Below are 16,070 nucleotides of genomic sequence, written 5' to 3'. Positions count from 1 at the left end.
AGCTTTCTTTCGGCGTTCGAGGCCTTGAATGCCCACGTTTCCGCGTGGTAAACGGCGCTCTTAGGTGGTATGGCTTGCGGCATTCCGCGCTGTAGAGTAGAATTGTACCGGCGAGTGCATGATTCTTGCGTGGAAAGTAGAGGGCGCTATTCGCAATGCAAGAGCTCGATGTGGGCAGTGTATCTCATTGTATTGGCTGCCCTATGGAAACAAAGCAAAAACGTCTCTGTGTACGAGATTTCGGCGAACATTTAAGATCCCCAGGTGGTCAAAATTAATCCGGACCCCTCCACTACGGCGCGTTCATCGCCTGCGTTGCATCGGCGCGTTAAACCCTACAATCAATCAATCTATGGAAACAAAAAAAAAAAAGGCATTTGTTAATAATTGGGAGCTTGGTGATTGCCAGACACGCAAGAAGGGTTCCGATCCAGACTTGGCGCAGTCACGCGGTTTCGTTGCGCCCACGGATGAAGTCACAGCGAAGTTAAAGTTCTTGTGATTTTTTTTTTTCTTTCCCTATTGTGGCATACCAGGCGCAGAGAGCTTTCGACGAGCAATCTATAATATCATCCCCATCTCACGACGTAGTATTGCGGGCAAGAGTTCCGGTTAAAAAAATACGACAAAGACCCTGCATGCCTCCCTCGCGTCTGAGCCTTAAATATAAACGCCAGGCTACACCGGAAGCTCTTTAGGTCTTGACTGAGGCCAACTCTTCATCATAATGACAAGCCTTGGCGCACTCGCATACCGCGCGGCATACCCACGTGTGTACCCTTGTGCGCGATTCTTTTCAGAGAGGTGCAGTACTCGCTTGTGGACGAAAGTGACCGATATGTGCCTCCCGCAAGCCATATAGCACTGGAAAGGACACTCTCACATCTCTCTCCCCGTAATACTCGTCCGCTGCGCTGGCGCCGCAATTAAGCATGCGTGATGTGCAATTTCATCCTCTCGCCGCTACCACCAATTGCCGTCATTAGGGGGGCCGGAAGGGGAACGAAGAGGGCGGGCATCAGCGGGACGACCACACAACAATTGCCCACGCTCAAGGTTGGGCCCTTTTATACGGCTGCGTACGTCTGCGAGCAGCGTTGCTGGACTGGGCGCAGTCGTAGGTGAACATAGCAAGCCCTTTGTGATTCCGCTTGCCAACGTTGTCTCTGTCTTTTTATACTTCACGGAGACGGCAATGCATTGACGCCCCTAGGGTTCTGGGAACCACAGCGAGCTCTGGAAATATGTATTTACGCTCGTGTCAGGTGAATTCTATTTCAAGATGTGTCAAGTCTTCTTACCAAACACAATATGGTTACCGCTTCTGTGGATTAAAAGCTCTTTTTACTTCGACTGCTAGTAGTACTAGTATTACTATTAGTACTAGTAGTTAGTAGTAGTTTACTGCTACTAAAAGCTATTTACTACGTAGTTATCAAGTTCTGGGTGCAATATAAGCGTCGACCAATACAGCAAGACAAATTGCGTCTGTGCCCCTGTGCATCAGGCGTGGGGAACGCTTATCCGTGATTCACATACTAATACGATGCAAGGCATTCAACACTATACGACATAAAAACTTCCCAGAGTTACACAGAGAAAACATCCCTCTCCACCCCTCGTATTTTTCAGGTGATGTTCCCATGATTTCTAACTCAACGACGTCAAAATTTTTACACCTTATGTCTTATCATGCACACTGATCACCTAGCTTATTACACCAGCCATCTCCATTGCCTCCTAATTCATTTGAGGCATATTTTTACTGCAATGCTTTAGTATTTACTTTCACACCAATCTCACGAAGTACCTTGTTTTTGGCGCTCTTTGCCCCAAGTCGGCCTTGCGCCATTAAAAGACAATAATCATCAAAATTGAGTCTGTGACTATTCGACAAACGAAATTCATAATGTGGTCCACATTTACATTACAACGATATGGCCAGCCCGTACTTCCTTGTTATATAACTCCCAAATTCTTACGATAGGATATTGAATAGGCTCTACTGGTAATGCAGAAGCAAAACGTTATATTTGCTGGCCATGAATATGATAAATCAAGTCATTGTTATTTAGGCACCACACGCGCAGTATCCTCTGGCAGTGAATTTATGTAACTCAAGTGCCATAAATTCACTGCCAGATCATGGATGTCGTGGAAAATATATACGATAGGGTATCTTTCCATAAAATCTCATCTGGCGCATCCCTTGTAACAGATAATTTAGGTCTTTCTTTCTTTAAAGGCGTAAAAGTTGTTTTTTTACCTCTTTGGTGCTCCAAGGGACACCTGGCGGCAAAATAAGCCGGGGCACATCAGCGTGTGGCAAAATCCATCGCCGCGCCATCTGACGTTGCACTTCTGCTGTAGAGACATCCATCTGCTCGTGCGTGTCCATGGCAGTCATTCGCTAAAGCGTAACATGGCGTCTTTGTATCCCTTGTACATAAAATAAATGCGTGTTACCACCACCACATTTGCCATCTTTTCTTTTCCTTCCCTTCAAGCGGCTAAGCTGATACCATTCAGTGTTTTGCCCTAGGGGTCACTTTCTTTGATAACATGCCTCGCTCGCACGCGCTTCGCCGGTGAATGGCGAGGGTGCAGTATGCGCTGCTTGCTATGCCCCGATCCGACAGATAACATATCTTGCCCGTCTCGATGACGAACTTGTGCCACATACATTCCATGGCGTCTTTCTATTTTTTGCCTAAAACATGTAGTTTTTGGTAACCAAAAGGAGCACACCAAAACTGGAAGGAATTGTGGCGCGAAATAGTTTATTTGAATACGGCTTGATGAAAGGTCACCTTGCAAGTGCTAAAATAGTAATGACGGGGGAAAGAAGCGAGCAGAGATCGCCGCGGTCGTGGGTTTGGCAAAAAAAAATAGGAACAAAAATAAAGAATAGTTTGCGATGCACGTTTAATTGGCGGACACAAACACAGACCAATATTTACCTTTTAGACAGTCAAACAAACGCTATCGCCCTTAAAACTAAGATATCAAAATCTCGTTACAATGCGTCCTTTGGCAGGGCAAGTCAAATAGAGCAAAGCACGCTTAACCCTCGCCGACCGCCACCGAAGCGTGTCTAGAGCATAAAATCCTCTAGAGCATAATATCCAGCGAGAAGTGTTGAGCATAAAAAGTTACACCTAGCGCGAAGGGCTCAACTCTACCAGCATTGCCGCTTGAAGCGAATTAAAAGACCGGGTAGTATGTTGGGGTTGGGCACGCATGAGCTCATCGGTGTCTCGACACCAGAACTGCAACGTCCGATGGCGCGGCTATGCATTTTACCACGCGCTCGCGTGGTCCGGCTTATTTTGCCGCCTGGTATGTATGCGTTCATGTTCTGTTTTTTTACAACGAAGCTGTTAGTGGTGCGTTCGCCGGAACCTTTCGTCACAAACAAGGCAGCTCCCACCTCAATTCGGGCATCACAGCGATAAAATCGGCTTTCTGCTCTTCTTGAGGGGGGTCGTGATTTCTTTTCTCAATAGGAGAGGGAAAATGAAGCTATAGTGGGTAGCAGGATGGCCGCCACTGTGTTTTATGATACTATATACGTTAAATTATTATGGCATCTCAGCTTCGCTGGGCAATCAGTTAGTGAGAGTTCAATGTTAACCGTTGTTTGCGGTTTTTACAATGTAAATGCCTGACGTGGACCTTGCTTCTCCCTTTTCGTTTTTAGACGTTTCGTTTCCCAACACTGGTCTTGCTATCCAGGTTAGTCTTCATATTCAGAAGATTTGTCTAACAGGCTGGTCCTCAGAAAATATGCTGATTTGCAGTTACTGTTAATGTTTTTTTTTGTTATGAATAATTATTATTTAACGCCGCCCTTCAAAGCGATGTTTTTTTTTGTTTTGTTTTTAAAGTAATTTGTCCGATGCCTTACGTATCGTAAATTTGGGTGGCCAGCCCGTATCTGGTTTGTAGCACCACAAGTTTTTTCGCTTATCGGCAGTTGAAAAAGTCATTAACAGCCCAAAGAGAGGACTCCGCGCGGAGTAGGCTCAGGCACTTCGACGCAGGAGGACTATTTCCTCCTCGCCTTCCTGGAAATACCTACGACGCCACTTGTTTTTGAATTCAGAAAGCGTTCTTATCTACTTGACATTGTGCCAAGTCGTTTGTTTCTTCCCATCACTGTTTTTGATGCATAAGCTAGCAGCTCAGGGCATATACGTTTGCATATAACCATGCGGTACGTACAAGTCGTTACGAAGCTACGTCAGTGGCTGATGCAATACCATGCAATTAAAGGGCTGTGGAAACCATGGTCCTGTATCTACGCAGCGAGAAGGCGACGACGAGTTCGCTTTCTTGCCATGGAGCTACTTACCCCTTGCTGCTTGTCTTGCGAAGTCTGTATTTGAGTGGTTCTTTTCTTGGTTTCCACAGCAAGGACACGAAAGATATCTTAAGCAGGATCTTAACGCATGATTCGGTGTATGTACTCCTAACAGCGTGATTGTGAGGCAAAATCTTAACAGCAGGATTTAGACGCAGCTTTACTGAAGATTCAGGTACTGTCAGTTCTCGAATTCCAAACCGAACTCAACGGCATAGAACCTAGTACGGTTGGCAGCCTTTGGTTTATGAGAAAACGGTGCTTTTCAACTTGTCAGAATGGAAAATACTGACAGCACCCTTGTGCAGTCCGTAGAAGATGTGGAATCAAGACTTGGCGTAGCCATTATCTGGAGACTGACGCTGATGGTCGTCGTGTTCGCTGGAGGCTAGGTGATTAGTACACACGCCTCTCATCATGGGGCCGCTTTTTTCGACTACACTCTCGCCCAATAGTGCCCTTTCTGGTCGCTTGGTAGCATGTGTTCGAGCGTCCTTTCGTAAAGATAAAGATAGCGCTCTTAACCAACCACTCATTCGTTTTCTTGCTGGCCAGCCTCATCGCAAATTTATAATAATAAAAATAGTTCCGTTATTCTTCATCAAGAAGATGAGGGAGGCAAGGATAAAAAGCTGATAAGCACTGGAAAACCTGTAACTTGAACGATGCTTTTAAGCAGCTTGACTATAGCTCCGGCGCCCCAAAAGTACACTTTGGCGAGTATACAGCAAGCTGTGGTGCACATAATAGAAATCAATAAGACATTGCTACATCGATAAAACGAAAAAGCCTTATCAACCGAGTAAATAAATAGCAAAAAGAAAGAAAAACAGCATTATCAGCACCAATACAACGCATGTTCGTTTAAAATAATTAATGAGAACACATTTCAGTAACTAAGATTACTAAAAGAAAGAAATAAAAAGAAAACAAAATGAACACTCGTCACAACAGAATCAAGTGGTGAACTTCCGCCGGTGAAAAGAAAGTAGCATGCAGTTGGTTGTGAAGATACAAAGTAATTATGTTTGAAGGGCAACGCACATGGTATCAAAACGTATCAGAAAATGATTGAAGGTTAATCTTTGAAGGCTAATAAAACAACTAAAAAATTGTTTTTCACGAATTTCGTTTACACATTTCCTGCGCACTGTGCAGAATAAAGTCAGTCCCCCCTTATTCTTATGAACATAAGAAAGGTACGTGCACGTGAAGAGTAGAACTGTGAATTTGCAGTGAACGTGAGCTTTGTAAGGGAGTGCAAATTATTGAAAAAACAAAAAAAGGCGACGAGGCGGGAGCATTTCCATATCAGGGGACGTGTTCGTCATCTCGTCTTCGGAGCTGAGGTTGGTTCTTAGAACAGGGTCGTGTCACAGTTCGCAGTTATTTTTTTCTATTTCCTGTTCCTTTCTCTTGCTTTTATTGGGCCGTTGCACTTCCAGCACCCCTTCTCACCATCAGAACGGAAACGTCGCAGCGACTTGTCAGACTTCCCGAGCGGCAGGACGGCGCCCCGGCGCGACGATGTTGCTTGTTTTGTTTTTTGCCTTCGAAGTTTAAAACAGTGAGCATGATTGGCTGAGAGTGGCGTAAAAGTTTTCCTTTCGATGACTAACGGATTCTCGCGTGCAATGCACGACCGTGCAGATTGCCGCCTCGCGGATCCTTAAAACAGCTACCGCGGAAACTCGACATGAGCGGACGTATGGGCCTTTCACTCCAAAAGGAAGGCACACGTTCCGTCTTGGTCGAGGCAGCGAAACAGGCTGGCGTGTTCGACTATCTTATTTTTATTATCCGCCACAGAGCGATCAGTGGCTACAGCGTGTTTTCGCTGTGCATTTAACCGTGAAGTTAATTTCATCTGCCACGACCGTATTTGGGATGCTGGTATGCCGGCACGCTCCAAGTAATGCTTTTTCCGGTCCAAAATACTTCGGCTCCCTCAATCTCTGTCAGTTGACAACCCCTGCTTTCGTCTCGCTATCATGCAGATTGCCGCTAAGTGCAGTTTTGTGGAGGCACGTTAGAGTGTTGTGCCGAGCAAACAATATATATAATAATAAGGGTGGGGTGCGGATACGTTCTTTTAAATTAGATACGATGTTGAAGTAAACGAGCGTATCGAGAAGGTGTTCGTGTTGCAAGTGACCGACGATGGCAAAATTTCTGCGTGTGTTCGTGCGTGTAAATGTTTAATCTCACCTCTTCCCTCCACTCCGCCACTGTAATCAAAATAAAATGTGGTGAAGTGGATACTTGTTCGTATGTTACTAACTTCCCCGCCTGAAACTTTGATGTCCCCATTTTCACATTTCGAGAGGTGGAGGAGGGGGCAGAGGGTGCGTGATTAAGACAGCGCTTAAGCTCGGTTTTGGCCAGCAACTGGGATAGAATTTCTAACACTCGTTGTCTCGCCCCCCAGCGGTTGCAGTCGCCCGGTTTATAAACCGGCTCCGTTAAGCAGTCAGAATTCGTTGAGCAGCCGGTTTATAACCGTGTTCGTTGAGCAGCCGCTTTATAGCCGGCTTCATTGAGCAGCCGGTTTATAAACTGGCTCCGTTAAGCAGTCAGAATTCGTTGAGTAGCCGGTTCATAACCGGCTTCATTGAGCAGCCGGTTTATAAACCGGCTCCGTTAAGCAGTCAGAATTCTTTGAGTAGCCGGTTCATAACCAGCTTCATTGAGCAGCCGGTTTATAAACCGGCTTCGTCAGAACATTCTTTGTTCGCGGGCATTGCCACAGTAGACATCTAGCATCATCTTTACCCACCGGCGCCAGACATTTGAGAAAGGCGTCTCAATGTGCCGCTGTGGGTCCCCAACTCTAGATCCTCAATGGCAGAAGGCCACCCAGCCGGAAACGAGAAACGAACGTCCTCCACCAGCGAGAGGTTACAAGGATAGAAGCAGACAAACGAGAACACAGGGCCCGCATATCCCTTTGGAGAAGAGATTTTCGGGCTATAATATAGGAGCGGGGAGGATGGATCACAAAAGACAAGAATTCGGTCTAGTGTCACTAAATGCTCTGATTCGGACCATACCCCTTACAGACGGACTCGTATACGGAGCTGTGCCCGCTTGGGTAAACTAAATCTGCTGGTAGACTAGAAAGTTTTTAAGTTGCTTGCGTTTCTTCAGAGTGATGATCGAATCAGTGAGTAGGTGTGCCTATGCGAGGTTTGGCCGTACGCATACGGCGTCGGCAGCGTTGTGTATTTATTGTCTGAGGCTCCAGTAGCAGTGGGTCAAGGGGTTTCTGTCGCGCTATTCCACATGCAGCTATCAGAATGCTTGTGTGGCTTGTCTAGGACAGCGTTAAAGTTTTCTTAGTAGCCCAAAACCGCATGTGTGTCCCGGTGTTAAAATTTTGGCGCACGTTCAAGATCCCCATGGTACTCAAAATTAATCCGAAGCCATCCAAAACGGCGAACCTCATAGCCCAGGAGAAACTTCGGCGCGTTAGACCTCATAACTTGACCTAATCTGATTCAAAAGCGCACTACATTACCACCGATCAAACTCACTTGCTGTGTCGCTTTGAGTTGATGTGTTGGGACTCAAAATTGATTAGGCTATTGAGCAATGTCTTGAGCTACACTGGCCGAGGTTGAGCAGCTTCGCGTGGCTCCTGAAGAGCCTTGGTACGCATGCGCGAGGAACAGTGACGTCTCACGGCGCACAGGTGGCGCCCCGGAGCCGCCACCGCCGCGACTAAATTGGAATGGATTGAATTACATTAAATTGGATTGGATTGGATTGGAAATCGTTTTAGCAGCAGTAAGAATGGTAATCAGCTAATTCAAGACAACCAGGAAACGTAAGTTTAACGAGCTGAACCTTAGCTCAGGCTACGTATATCCTGGCAGAGCCCAGCTAAGCCACTGCTAATTTTTTCTTACCCATACACACTTGGGTACTTTTATTAGCTGCAGAACGAGACGGCCGACCTCGACGGCGCAGCGGTTCGAGCGCTTACATCGAGAGGAGGCCAGAACACCCCAGCCGTTCGCTCGCCTGCAGTTCCCGGCAGGGCACGCGTCATCGCTCGGATGAGGGACTTATCGCTGGCGTGCGTGCGCTACTAGCCCTGCAGTGGGAGCCGTGCGGCAGACGAGGCAACGACAAACGACGCGCTATCGCCACGGTCCACTGCTCGCCGAATAAGTAATGCCGCTGCGAAGAGGCCACCGCCTCATTAGCCAATCCGAATCAAGCCGATCCATTTGCATAATTGCACGCACGAAGGGGCGGCGAGAAACGGACGCCGCGGTCATCCAGATCTTGGTGCTCCGCGCCGGTGACGCCGCCGCCGGTGTTGGTGCCACGAGCAGGAGGCGAAGGAGGGGAGGCGGGCAACCGAGCGGGCACGTTTACTGGGCCGCACCGCTTGTCGGTTGGCAGCGGTGTAGCGTGCTGCCAGACGATTCCTCTTGCGTGCCAAGATGGGGAAGAGGGGGATGAAAGATTGATGCGCGCTGACGTTGCGCTCATGAAATCCCTGTTTCCCCCCGCCTTGTCTCGAGAGAGGTGAGGCACTGTGCTGAAATACAGCAGGCGTTGGCGGGCTCGGCTTGGAACTTTACGAATCATCATGCTGCCGTTCTGTCGTACCTGTGGAAGCAGGAGGAGAGGGACAAGACGTCACTGAACATAAAAAAAAAGCCTCAGCTGGACCTTTTGGGGGTGCCAGTTCGCGAAAAGAGACCGCGTTTAGGTGCTCCCAGTCCACCTCCACCCAATATACTTCTGCACCGCAGGGTTGGTCGAAGGACGTGGGTCTAGTGGCGGTTCTAGAGAAGTCCGGCGTTAAGCCGTGCTGACGGCGTAAGCTTAAGGGGCCCGGTAGGAATTCAGGGTTTCTAAGGAACACGATCATTTCTGCAATGCAGCATGGCTTTGCTGTCATAAAGCAGTACTTGCATTTTCTGTACGTGCGAAGAAGCCGGATCCACTGACGGCTATCTAACCTTGGAGCTTCCGGTTGGCAAGCTATGTTTTTGACGCACCCGTAACCCTGTGCTCATATTTAATGAAGCCGCAGAAATACGTGCAAATAAAAAAATAAAATGCCATATTTTGTTCTGCCTTAGAAGTGGTATACGACGTGGTGCACCTTGATCGTTTTCGTGGTTGCAGGTTCAAATCCTAGGTGCAGCGGCCGTTATTCTGGTGCCTCCGCGTGCAAGACTTCGCGTGCATGATTTCCACGCACGTCAAAAATTCTGAAGCGAAATTTTGCCCTAACTGATACTCCTCGAAGTGAGGTTTAACCTCGCTGGCCGAAACAAATGGCCATCATTTTCTTGTTTTCCTGCAGAGCGCAGAAATGGGGCGCCGATAAAATTGTTTTTGCAGCGGTCGCCGCAGCGTGACGCTGCAGCTCCAGCCCAGGAGAGACACGTGCGGTAATGCGCCGAATTCGTGTTTCCCGGGCCACAACAGGCTAGGCTTAGCGACTGGCAAGGCCGACGTGCAGGCCTCGAGTGTGTACGGCGTTGCTCGTTGCCGTTGTGCCGGAAGTCGCGGGTCACGCACGAGTAGTCGCTCCAGTGAGCGGGCGCGACTGTCCCAGTTCTTCCGACACCCGGCTCCGGCAATTAGCGCTCGACCGGCTCGTCCGGTGAGGACGTAGTAAACACGACGCGGCCCCGGAAGAGAGCGCAAAGCCGATATGCTCGCCGCCAATGCATTGTGAGCCATTGATTGTGGGCGTAATGTGTTGTCAGCCCATCTGTTCGATTCTTCTCCCCTTCAATTAGCAGCTGGCAGAGTTCCCGTTTATTGTTGTTGTTGTTGTTGTTGCCTTGTATGTCCTTCTACGTTACCTGTTCTTCGCCTTGCTGCTTCCGGTGTTCTGTTTGTTTTCCCTATCATTGCTTGTTTTTAGGGACAGGGAGTTTTGTATAGTTGATGCTCCGGAATGGAACCTTCTTTTTTTTGCTCTATAATACCCGCGCCACACGTACACAAAAAATGACATTAGGTGTTTAATGCCTTAAGTTTTAATGTCATTAATTCCCTGCTACAAGCAAAAATCTAATGCCATTCGCTATAATGTAAAAAGTTCCGCACAACTCATTCGCCTTCACGAACGCCTTACATCCGCCTTCTCTCGAATGCAATGAGCAACAAATGAAACCAAAGAAACTTTCATCACCAGAGTGTTGACGCGGAAACGTAGCCGAACTTCGAAATAAGACAATTTTTTGTGCCCTCTTGGTTGCGAAGTTTTGGAGAAGACGAATTTCCCTAAAACAGCGGCAAAGAGGCAAAACAGTGTTACACGTCATTTTCAATTTTGCGGATTTGGCTACCGCTGGAAGGGTACAGCAGCTGCTGAAGCCACTTTTAGAAACGGCTCACGCCATTTTTTTAGAAAACGTTTTCTTTCACAAAAAACAAAAGAAAAACCATTTTAAGACGTTTTTCTCTTCTAAAAAATGAAAAAAAAGAGTGCAGTTCTCTTTCTGCTCATTATCGCCATCACGCCAAACAAATTTAATGCTTTTGCGTTTTCGCGTGTAGCGCGGCCCGCCCAAATAATTTCATTCGGTATCTTAAGGTCTTAAACCCTTAATGTCACTTTTTGTGTACGTGTGGCACGGGTATTAGGCTATTTTGAGTGAGTCTGGTTGTACTTCGCGCATTTACTCGTACGTTACCCGAATTTCGTTGCAATGAAGATATTAGAGCACCTGGTTGCTTTCCAGGCTCCTCTGAGCGGGCGCACGAATCAAGTGACGTTATTAAACTAAAATTGTTCATTAGCGTTATACAATACGTCGCGCTGTCCTACGCCGCAAACTTCTGAATGGGGAGACAACGTCTAAAAATGGCCGCGTATCTGCTCCTTTCGTTGCAAATGTCGCCGAAAGACGATAGTCGACTGTCGCCCCCGCCAAGTAAAGGCCTCCCTTCTCTTTCCCGTTCACCTCTCATGCTGTTCCTTTCCCATCTCGCTCCTCCAAAGATGACACGCTAGAGGTTTGCTCAAGTCAATTTAAATTTACCGCGTTCTACGGCTCCAGGTCTGGTGTATCGATGCCATCGCTTTCGTACGGCGGAGACGCGCGTGAATTGAGGCATCCTACCACAATGTTTATAGAGCCACGATGCCCTACGGCACGAGCGTTCCAACCGGAACGTGGATCTCATCTAGTGGAACCTTTCGTTGCTATTGCCGTTTGATTTCTTAAATGCCGCCAGGAGGTAGCGCTGACAACAGCAGTCGACGGTTTTCTCGCATTGATGTAGTATTTCATTTGCTACCGCAAATACCAAGCATACATGATTTTTTTTTAATAAAGGAACACTGAAAATATCACATATGTATTGATTTTCTGCCTTATATTTGCTTAATGTCTTGTTCTTGTTCAACAATGTTGACAAGTATGAACACGTACACATGACTTAGACTTATAGGTTAGGCTGTGAGTATATAAGACTATTGCGCAGATGTTAATACACTTTCGCCGGGTAACTGAATCGAGTCACAGACAGAATGACATACAGACATACAGACCGACCAAAATTTCTGTGTTTAAGTAGCCCAAGAAAGGCTATCGTCTTTAAAACATGACCTTCGTATGACCTCGAGATTCGCTAAGAACAAGTACAAGGGGCTTTTAAAAGGTGTTCACAGGCAACTAAGCCTTGTTGTCGCATCGTCGACTCGAAGTATCGCAGAGGGTCTGTTCATATTACTAGTCCACAACTAAACGCTGAGGTTTATTGCCGCCACACAAGGAACACGGTAGTTCTGCAATCTCAATGAAAGCGCAGTAGGAAATTCCCATTTACACCTTTCTCATCATTTTTTTTCTCCGACTTTTTGCCCTTCGCACCGCCGATGGGGAATGCTGTTTCAGGCTAGCTTACATGCTAACACGAGCTAACATCATACTAAATCGCATTGAGGGTAACATTTTATTCCGCAACCCCCGTGTATACTTCTAACATACATATGCCAACTAGATATCGTCATGAAAAGAGAAACGCTGTCGCTTTTAAAGACACGCGCAGCTTATCCTCTGGTTTTTTTTTTTTTTTTTTACCAAACAGTCCATGGTAAATTAGGGCATAACCGGGCTCACGGTAGTCATGGCTGTGAAATAAACGCACAAAATCCCCCTACGCCCACTTTTCTAAGTCGTTATGGTATTAAGATAATGGGAGCACTGACTGCCCAGTGGCATAAACCAGTAAGACATGGTTATTGGCCTTCGAGAGGGGGCGGAATAAACGTTCATTCAGTTCCAGGTAAGAGCTTCTGGGTGGTCTCCTTAGTCCAGGTAGCCGCGTGCTTTCGCTCTCGGTTGGTTGGCCTGCTGGATAAGGCTTCGTTGGTCGTGCAGGTCCGAGCTGGTCGGCGCCTATACTGTTCAGGAGTAGGTGAAGAGAGAAAACAAAAAAAGTAAGAAACAGATGGCGAAAGTGACGTCACAACCGCAATAAATTTGCTTATCAAGAGGCATGCGAGGCGGAATTAGCCTCCTTCCCCGATGCAACTGGACGTATTTGGTAATCGTCGTCATCTCCTTGCAGTGCTTCCAATCCCCGCGTTTACAGACAACGCTTCTGTTCCGATTGCAATTACGTCTAAGGCGAAGTTTTCCTCGAGGCGCGGAGAATGTCGCTTCCCAACTGCAGTGCCTGCTCTACTAAGCGGCCGAACCGGCCGTGTAGAGTCGAATTCTTGACGCCGACACTCCTGCGTGTGCTATGTGAACCGCCTTGGTTCCAATAGGAGGGTGCAGCCCAAATTCGCTCCTTGGTGGCTCGGCAGGGGAAAGCGCGAGCTGTCCCTGCGTTCTCATTGTACTCGGACGCGTGGTCACACCCCGGAATGCGCCCGACCGAACTTCTCGTGCCCGTGTGCAGCCCCACCCGGACGAAACTGCGCAACACCGGAATCGCACACCACCGGAGCGGACAAGAGAACGCATAAATGAGCAGAAGACAATTCAATAAGCGTAAAGGGGACATGTTCTCGTTTTGCAGGGTATAGCCGCACGCATGCTGTAGTGTGGAATAAAAAAGCAGAACCGTACAGAGAGAGAGAGAGAGAGAGAGAGAGAGAGAGAGAGAGAGAGAGAGAGAGAGAGAGAGAGAGAGAGAGAGAGACCGCGCGTGTAAGGTTTGAGAGTACACGTAAACATGGATAGCTAGCAACGAGAGACAGCGGACGTGAAAAGTGAACCAGTCTCGACAAACAGGAGCTGTTAAAGGGGTCCTGAAATACCTTTCGCCGATGCGCGGATGTACATGTAACCAAATAAAGCAATGTATTAGCAATCTCCTCCCGCAAGAATTTTGTTGAAGCGATGAGTATTAGCTGAGAAATCGTAAATCAAAAACCGCGCATTATCGTCGTGCCGCGTTTCCTCTTCCTTTCAACTTACTCTCCGCTGTTGACGGCGAGCGAGCCTTCCCTCCCATGATGCTGCGCTCCTCCGCGGTGACGTACTTCCGCTATTGCGCTGCTCACACAGCCGTCTGCTACGGGCAAGCTTTGTTGACACCATGAAGCCCGCACGCCGCTCAAGGCTGGAAAAGCGAACGAAAAATCTGGTCCCATGTGTGCGGCGGCCTGGCCTTGCCCTTTCGCGGTGTACGTTGCTGCAGAACTTTGCTATCGGCGGTACGCGACTTTTTATCGGCGGCGAACTCGCAGCAGCACGGGGAGGATCCTGCGCTCGCTCCCTTGGATGCACAGCGCACTGTTTATCCAAAAAGCGCCGTATCAGATGTGGCCCCGCTGGTGCCGGGTCTTATTTTGTGGCGGTGGTAATTCCGGCCGGCGGCATGTGAAAAAGACATTTTAAACCGATACAGAACCCGTGCACAAAACGCCAGTTCAGCTTGGGGCGACGCGTGGTGGAGAGCGGCAACGTTGGCAAAACATGCTCCGCCGAGGATCTGAGCTTTCTAGCGCTGGAGCGAGCACCATTTCTTTGACAATATCAAACATCGGTTGCCCTGGCAACAACGCACAAACCGCTCTGGAAGTCAGTTACGGTTGCGTCATCCCGGTTCAGCTTGGGGCCCCACCTCACGGCATATGGGCACTGCAGGCATACTACTCACTCCCATTTGGAAGTGCGAGATGCGTTTGGCATTAGAGGAGGCTATGGTGTGTGTGTTGTGGACGCCTTTGTTTCGCGATGAAATGCGACGTTGTGCTTCTGCAGGTGGATAGTGCTTCCCATGGTCTGGATTATCTTTCTCAAGCGGCGTACGACTCAACCTCGCATGGGATATGTGCAGTGTGCGTGGCTAAAAGCCATCTCGGCTTGTGCGCCAGAGTTAAGTGACTTGCTGTTCGTCCCCGCAAACCGCGCGCGAGGTGAGTGCCAAATTTACGAGGAGCAGGAGGAGGCAACCCATCGTCTGTCAATCGCGGTTCGGACTTGCAACGCATGTTGTGACGTTGTGTTCGTTCGAAACGCATCTCTGGATTGTTTGGAAGTTGAATAAAATGTATGCGTCAAACCCGGGCATTCGGCTCAGGGCGTTCTCTTCTATTGCAAGAAAGAAGTACGAATGGTTAAGCGTTTGTTTACACTTTTTTCGTTTGTCGTAAAATGTCCAAGCACTCTGGCACTCCGCTGGCAGATCAGCCGGCGAGCCGACGCTGAGCAGACGACTCATCTCTTTGCCGGAAGTGCGTGAAAAAGTCGCCCAATAGCAGGATGTCTAGCTCATGACGAACATCTTGGAATAGATGACGTAGACATGTGAAGATGGCGGCGTTCAAAAATACGAAGGGAAGGGCGAGAAAAAAGCGACAAACTTTGCAACAAAAGTGTGAGCTTTCCACTGCACGTAAAACAGTAATACTTGGCACAGATGATGTTGACGACCCAATCTAACGATTGCGCTAGTCAATTTAGTATGCTCAAAACGCCTTTCAGGGCCCCTTTAACTTAGTTCCTGTACTGGCTTCGACAGTTCTTCTATGGACTCATGCCCCCATGAAATCAACATGTTTTCTGGAGTTACACGTTCATTGATTGATTGATTGATTGATTGATTGATTGATTGATTGATTGATTGATTGATTGATTGATTGATTGATTGATTGATTGATTGATTGATTGATTGATTGATTGATTGATTGATTGATTGATTGATTGATTGATTGATTGAGGGAGGGAGGGAGGGAGGGAAGGAGAGTAAACACTTCTGAACAGTAGGAGTTAGTTGGTTTGATGAAACCGTTAAAGCGTCCAGCCGCCTCAGCCCACTGGATCAGCCGAAGTTGGTCGTCGAAGCTGGAGCGGAACAGTTCTCCCTCCCCCAGCTCAACCTATAGAGTTTAGGATCGGGGAAAGCGGTAGGTTATGCTGGCACTTCCACACCGTTGTATGTGAGCTGCAGGGCGAGTTGCAGAATCAAGGGTGGGAAAGAAATAGGAAAAAGGCGTGTGTGCACGTGGGAGTAACTTCGGAGTGGCTGCTCACCGCCTCACATTCGTCTCTGTATTGTTTCTTCCCTTTTTTATTACGCTTCCGCATACATAAAAATCGGAGTACTAAGTAGCCTTGGCTGTTGCCTTTCGCTGCCCCTGCGGTCAGTGGGCAAAGTTAGTGATGGCCACCTACGGTGTCACACACAATATCCTCAACGGTTCAGCAGCGGCTAAACAAAACTCGCTCGAAGGCGGTAATACCTTTTGGCCGCTGTCGCCGCATGTGCA

The 16,070-nt window shown here is 48.0% G+C and overlaps 1 long non-coding RNA gene across 1 annotated transcript in view; it reads left to right on the top strand.

The window, feature by feature from the left end:
• LOC144153870 (uncharacterized) overlaps positions 1 to 16,070 on the top strand; it is a 226,482-nt gene that overhangs the window by 174,305 nt on the left and 36,107 nt on the right. The window lies entirely within an intron of this gene.

This window comes from Haemaphysalis longicornis, unplaced genomic scaffold (genome assembly GCF_048455015.1).
Source record: "Haemaphysalis longicornis isolate Haplotype H1 unplaced genomic scaffold, Haemaphysalis longicornis Haplotype H1 scaffold_9, whole genome shotgun sequence".
In the NCBI taxonomy this organism is placed as follows: domain Eukaryota; kingdom Metazoa; phylum Arthropoda; class Arachnida; order Ixodida; family Ixodidae; genus Haemaphysalis; species Haemaphysalis longicornis.
The sequence above is the reverse complement of the archived record's forward strand: the minus strand, read 5'-3'. Positions and strand labels throughout refer to the sequence as shown.